Raw genomic sequence first — 7,648 nt, 5'->3', positions numbered from 1 at the left:
AGGCGCGTCGCTCATATTCATGTAAAGCATCTAGATAAATTGTCTAAATATAATTTGGTTGATGGGCCACCAAAACTTGATTTTAAAACTCAAGAAACTTGTGATACTTGTCAAAAATGTAAAGAAGTTAAAAACTCTTTCGCTAAAAAGAATGTGATAAACACAACAAGACCCTTGGAGCTTCTCCATATGGACTTGTTTGGACCATTACAGGTTATGCGTTTTGGTGGTAGCTTTTATGCTTTAGTAATTGTTGACGATTTCTTTAGATTCACATGGACACTATTTCTTTCGTCCAAGAGCGATGCATTCAAGTCTTTCAAAAACCTTTTCAAACAAATCCAAAATCAGTTTAACCATAAGATAGTATATATTCGATCCGATCATGGTGGCGAATTTGAAAACCATCAATTTGATAAATTTTGTGATAAATATGGTATTATGCATCAATTCTCATCCCCTCGTACCCCTTAATAAAATGGAGTTGTTGAGAGGAAGAATTGAGTCTTAGAGGTGCTTGCTAGAGAAGAGAAAGGTATTTTCTGATGATGTTGTAGGTGCTTTAGAAGAAACATACTCTAAGGACATGGATCAGGGCAAAGAAGAAGTAGAGCAAATTATCCAAGATGAGCAACAGGACCTGCCGTTCGCATGGAAAACCAAAAAGGATCATCCACTCGACAAAGTGATAGGTGATATAACTACGGAGGTGGTAACCCGTAGCTCTTTACGTAACGTTTGTAACTTCATTGCTTTTGTATCTCAAATCGAGCCAAAAACCATCGATGAGGCCATTGAGGATGTGCATTGGGGTATAGCTATACAAGAAGAGCTAAACCAGTTCGAGCGTAATTATGTGTGGAACTTGGTCCCAAAGCCTAAAGAACATCCAGTGATTGGTACTAGATGGGTCTTTTGTAACAAATTAGATGAATATGGCTTGATCATAAGAAATAAAGTACGCTTAGTGGCCAAAGGCTACAACCAGGAGGAGGGCATCGATTATGATGAGATCTATGCTTCTATAGCCAGATTAGAGGCCATTAGGATGCCTCTATCTTTTGCATCGATTATGAACTTCAAGCTCTTTCAAATGGATGTCAAGAGCGCCTTCTTGAATGGCTAAATTCAAGATGAGGTATATGTAGATCAACCTCCCGGCTTTGAAAATTTTAAATATCTGAACCATGTATATAAGCTCAAAAAGGCTCTTTATGGCCTGAAACAAGCTCCTAGAGCTTGATATGATAGATTGAGCTCTTTCCTCTTGGAAAAAGGGTTTGTGAGGGGTATGGTTGATACTACCCTCTTTATCCGTAGATTAGATAATCATGTATTATTAGTTCAAATATATGTTGATGATATAATCTTCGAATCTACTAATGACATTCTTTGTAAAGAATTTTCTGAGATGATGCAGGGTGAATTTGAGATGTCGATGATGGGTGAGCTGACGTTCTTTCTTAGGCTTCAAATAAAAAAAATGAAAAGTGGTATCTTCATTCATCAATCAAAATACTGCAAGGAGTTACTGAGGAAGTTCGACATGGAAAAGTGTAAAGAAGCTTCAACACTTATGGCGTCCGCTTGCTATCTAGACAAAGATGAAAAAGGGAAAAGCAATCAAGGTAACCAAGTATCGTGGGATTACCGGATCATTATTATACTTAACTACAAGTCGCCCCAATATTATGTTTAGTGTTTGTATGTGTGCTAGACTTCAAGCATTGCCTAAAGATTCACATTATACTCCTATTAAACGCATCATGAGATATTTAAAAGGAACAACTAATATGGGATTATGGTATTCTAGGGATGCCTAATTATCCTTGGTAGGGTATTCTGATTCCGATTTTGCGGGATGTAAGTTGGATCAGAAGAGCACTAGTGGGACTTGTCACTTACTAGGCAGTTCCTTAGTTGCTTGGCACAATAAAAAGCAAGTGTGTGTTGCTTTGTCCACCGCCGAAGCGGAATACATTGTCGCTAGTGTATGTTGTGCTCAAATCCTATGGATGAAGCAACAACTTAAGGACTTTGGACATAACCTAGAAAAGATTCCAATAAAATATGATAATACAAGTGCCATAAATCAATCCAAGAATCCCGTTTTGCACTAGAACCAAGCATATAGAAATTAGACATCATTTCTTGTGTGACCATGTACAAAAGGCGATTGTGTGCTTGAATTTGTTGAAACTACTAAGCAATTTGTTGATATTTTCACCAAGCCCCTCTCACGAGATACTTTCTATGTTCTTCGAAGAGAACTTGGAATCTGTGATAAAAATTATCTGGACTAAAATCGTCTAAAATTTTATTATGTGATTCGCATGATTAATATCTTATATGCTTCAAAATGTATATTTGTTGTGAATGTATTATATTCCTATTATGACTAATGATCTTGTATGATAAGTTGAAAATGTATATGTGTTTGAGTAAAAATGGCTTGATATATGTTAGAAATATATGCATGCTTTTAAAACCCAAAAACCTTAGATTCTACAAATCTGATGCCATTTAATCGATTAACTTTAATTCTTAATCGATCAAAATGAGTTCTAGTAGCAAATATTTCATTTTTCACTAAATTTAATCGATTAAGATTCCATTTTAATCGATTACCTGGGCTCATTTTTCTGAAAATCTGGAATTTTAACATTGATTAATCAATTAAATACAGCTCTTAATCGATTAACGACAATAGATAAATTAGAATTAGTAGCGTTTTTGCCATTTTTTCAAACCCTCTCTTCCCCTTTTTCTCTCAAAATCTCAACAGCAACAGCAAAATTCGAATTCTTAGTTTAAAAGAAGAATTAAACCTCACATTTACCCATTTTGCACCTCAATTCATCCCATCTTTCTCTCAAATTCCTAAAGAAACCCCATTCCCAATTCCAAACCCTAAGCTTTAGGTTCCCTCACTTATCCTTCTTCACTCACGATTTTCAATCAAGAATGGAAAGAGGACATTCGAAGAGGTTCAAGACAACTGCTCAATGCACTCGTAGGACTCCTACTACTTCATCTTCATATCTGAATATGAGGCACGACCGTGGAGATACCTACTACTAACTCATACTTCAAGAGACTCGGTTGTCAAAGTTTCAGAGAAGTAAACCCACCTACATAAGGTATGCAGGCCTAACCTGGATGGCGGAACAAAATTTTGAGTTTCCGCAAGGTATGCAAGCTCAGGGAGCTGTTATGTTTTTGGAATTAACAGGTAATTTGTATCCCGCATTAATTAGAGAATTTTACACCAACTTTCGTTATAAGGATGGCAAATATTGGTCTATGGTTTCGGGAAATCTATTTGAGATGGATAGTGATATTTTTATGAATGTGGGTGGCTTATCCACTACTGGTATTAGCCTAGGTGATTGTGAGTGGCTTAAGGTGTTTGATGCTGCTAAGTGTTTACAAATCATGTTTGAGAGGTCCTCATCTGTATATCCAGGGAGAATTAACTAAATCTGGTTCCTTATCTTTAGAGAAAAGATTGCTTCACTATCTGATTGCGTACATTCTAGTTCAGAGAAACACCAATCATGCACAACCAACTGTTAATGATATGAAATTCATGTATGTCGTTAAGGAGAATATAATGATTAATTGGACTGAGGAGATTCTGAAGATCATGTATAATGTCTCTACATCGCAATCTAAGTTGTTGCCCTACAATATATTCATATCGATTATCTACATATTGACGTATCTGACACTATCGCCACAGAGACTTTTGATAAAGATCACCTTGTTGGTGAAAGCCTTATCCACAAGATGGGTATCTACAAGTATGGAAATACTTGGCAATACCAAGAGGACTACACTACCGTGGATTTGGATCTATCTGATGATGAGGATCAGGCTGGAACAAATCAGCCCAATGCAGAAACTCAGGGGGAGCAATCTGGAAATGCGTCGTAGGAACCATCATTTGGATTAGCTCAGTTGGATGCCATGGAGCAAAGGCTGAATAACATAATGGATCTAGATTTTCAGTCTCTGAAGGACTCCTACCATACAGTTTTGGAACAATTTGAGGAGCGTCAGGTTGCCTACATCGATAACCACTATCAGCTATGAGGAGCTTTGTTCAGAACACTGCTGAGGCACAAAATGAGAGGTTTTGTGCAGAATTTGATAAGCTGAGATTCCTCATCCGAGGTGATAGTAGTTTGACCATTCCTGACGACAGAGATCCTCCTCCGCATCCCTTGATTAGAAGTCCTTAGACCTTAGGTTGCCTTAGGTTTAGTTCTTCTATATGGCTAATTTTCAGGATTTATGTTGCTTTGTACTTTTGAGACATATTTTCTCTATGCTCTTTGGGTTGTAACTCTAACTATCTACTTTTGCTGCACTATTGTGACTTGATATGCATGTCATTTGAACTTAAATCGTTACTAGTTTGGTTTTAATTTGCTTACATAACATTCCTATCTATGTCAAATATAGTATGAATACATGTTTAATGGTTCTTGATCATGTTTGGTTATATGCATATCTTATGTTTGATTGAGCCTGCTGTTTGAATGCTATAATATAAATGCTTGATCATTCCATGCTTGACTAGTTCTTGTATAGCCTGCCATGCCATTAAATTTGTCAAATTGTTGTATTCTGTTGTTTTAATCGATTAACCAATTGCCTTAAAATGTAAGTCAAATTACCTTTTATTAATATTCTTATTACTAATTTTTAAAAGAGTATAATGTATATTCAAGGTTAGTATAAAAATTTATGCATAATCAGTATATCATTCATTCATCGTTCATTTGTATTTTTTTGAAGAGTCAATGATGATTAGACATGAATGGTGGAGCAACAACGATAGTGTAAAACTTATATACTATTAATGCATTCATTTTTACTCTTTTTTATCTTTTTTGGTATTACCAAAAATATCCTCACCTTCTTGGGTGGGAGCACATCTGCTGTCCTACAGCTTTGTGTCACTTCATGTATCAGGAGATGGCGATTGGTCAGAAAAATATTTAATAATTATAATTTTAACTTAAATAATTTTTTTCAACCAATCAGAGTTGATGATACATGGAATGGTACACAAAATTGGACAGCGGATGTGTCCCCTTCTTGGGTAAGGAACTAATCTCTTTCGGGGTTCGTGACTGCTCATTCCAACAAGTGTCGCTCTCATATATCGAACCCTTGGCTTTTTTTGTCATCCTGAAAAACTAGCAAAATCTTCCACTACTAAATCAACATCTTGTTAATTTTTTTTTCTCTTTTTAAAATACTTGAGTCTATATCCACAATTATTTTGACTTATATTTGTCCATCAACATTCCTATACAAAGAAATTTGAAATTTTAATTGATACTTAGTCGGGGAAAAATTATAGCTTTCACAACCCAAAAGAAAAGGTTGAAAGTAGCTAACATCTCTATAAACCTTACAATACAAACATTTGCAAGGGTTAATTCTGCATTCATTATTGGTTCACCATATAGCGTGATGAAGCTATAATTCTGCATTCTTTTGGGTGGATAGGGTTGGTTTGGTGGCCAGGCTTGGTTGCTCCATTCGTTAGGATAAGGGTGTGAGGTGTGGTTGTGATGGTATGGATAAGGGTTAGAGGGAGGAAGAGGAGGGAATGTTGGTGGAGGCCAATGAGTTGGAGGTGAAGGCGTGTTATGGTATTGGAATTGTTGTGGGATGGAGAATGAAGAAGGGTGAGGCATTTGGTGAAAATGGTATTGACCGTAGGGATAATGTGTAGAATACATGGTTATGGAGAAATGAGTTAAAATATGAAAGCATAAATTGATAGGAAACAAATTCATCCTATGGACGAACTAAGCTATTAATTACTCTACTCCTAAACAAAGAAATAATATTAGAATATGATATTCATATTTCATTGATTGATTTCTTTCGGTTAAACAAAACACTATTTAAAGAAATCCTAAATTGTTGATGACCACACAATTGTCATTGTATCACAATAGAACATTCTAGAATTAAACATGTAATATTAATATTTAATTAAATCTAAATACTAAATTATAATATTTTATCCTATCCCTTTTTAATAAACTCCATCCTATCAGGAGGGTTAATAATATATCACCTACATTTAATATACTATTCTATTGAAAAGACTCGGCTATCTTTATCAACGTTCATTTCACCAGATCAGCTGTATAGACAGACATGCATGGTCTGAATGTGTACAAAATCTCTCTGCTGACATTAAATCTACAGGTCTGGAAAGGCCAAGGATTGAGGAAGTGGAAAAATGCGCAAAATGATGGTTTCTCTGTTCAATTTGAGTCACCCTCCCTGCAAAAGCTGTGGTTTATTCCTAGTTCCAATGAAAAGGGACGAACATTCTGCAGGTATCTTTCCCACCCTTTCTTGCATGTATTTATTTACGTAATATAAACTTTTTTATTTTATGGTGAGTATAGCTGCTTGTAGTAATGGTTTCTATAATCAGATTTATTATTTTTCTAATTTCCATTATCTTTTTATTCCTATTTTTGTTCCAAATGCTAAAGTTGAGAGTTGAGACATTATGCTAAACACATTAATAGGAACTGGACCTGAATTAAGGTAGAAGAACAAATTTTAGTGATAAAAGTAAAACACCACTCTCTGATTCTGGATCAGTGTGATACATAATCAAGAGATGGAATACTAGAATTACAAAGAGCAACAACAATGTATACACTGCTGTGAATACACTTTGTGCATTTGAACTATATGCTCTAGCCTGAGGGGCAAGTGTTGTAAACTATGTAATTATGGCATTTGGCTAATTACCCCATAATAGGGGAGGGATCAAGTTACTCCAAGATTAACTTTGAAGAATTACTTCAAATTTCCACCATTCATTGTATTATAATCTAAAGGCTCATAATCTTTATTTTAAAAATCATGTGAAAGTCACATGCTACTCAACCCCATATTCCCTTCATTTTCTTTATAATATTTGTATTTATTATAAAAAAGTCTTGAGGCTCCCACTTAGTGGGGTCTGGGGATAATAGATGTATGCTGCCTTACTCGTGTTAGTGGAGAGACTGTTTCCAGGATTTGAACTCGTAACCTCATAGTCACTAAGCAATATTTATATCTATTATATGACTATATTTCAGCATCCATTGTATGTCTCTTTTCTCTCTTTACTCTTGACATATACGTGCATTCTTTGCCATCAGGGCATTCAATATATTCAACTTGTGGTAATATGAACATTGTTAGAAATTTGAAGCAAATATACCTTTAATGTTTCAGGGACCCAGAGGTCTTGGACATTGGTGTTCATGAAGTACTTCCACGCATATTCGAAGAAAAGCTGCCCAATTCTTAGTATTTTACTAGTATAGTATGTGGCTCATATCTCTGAAGTTAAAAATGATAGTCTCAGAGAAGGTTTGCATGTCCAAAGAATACAGACAACTTGGTACAAGTGACAACTACTGGCAAGATGTGCTTAATTTTTGTTAGATCCTTTTTGTTTTTGTTTTTAAATTACTCAAGCTCTCATGGAATTGTGCATTTTTTGTGATAGTTTCGTTGCATGATTTCTCTTCATCTATTCTGGTGATTTGGAGACTCTTGTCGGGTAAGTAATCTCTTAAATTTTTGTATCATACTGCAAAATATTTTA

General features: G+C 35.3%; 1 long non-coding RNA gene across 1 annotated transcript; it reads right to left on the bottom strand.

Annotated features, from left to right (window-relative positions):
- Positions 6,299 to 7,366, bottom strand: LOC109354181. Its single transcript, XR_002108518.1, has 2 exons — positions 7,277 to 7,366; positions 6,299 to 6,375 (listed from the first exon to the last, which is right to left on the bottom strand). It is a non-coding gene; the product is annotated as an uncharacterized LOC109354181 (long non-coding RNA).

The sequence above is a fragment of the Lupinus angustifolius genome, chromosome LG08, assembly GCF_001865875.1.
Source record: "Lupinus angustifolius cultivar Tanjil chromosome LG08, LupAngTanjil_v1.0, whole genome shotgun sequence".
NCBI lineage: Eukaryota > Viridiplantae > Streptophyta > Magnoliopsida > Fabales > Fabaceae > Lupinus > Lupinus angustifolius.
The sequence above is the reverse complement of the archived record's forward strand: the minus strand, read 5'-3'. Positions and strand labels throughout refer to the sequence as shown.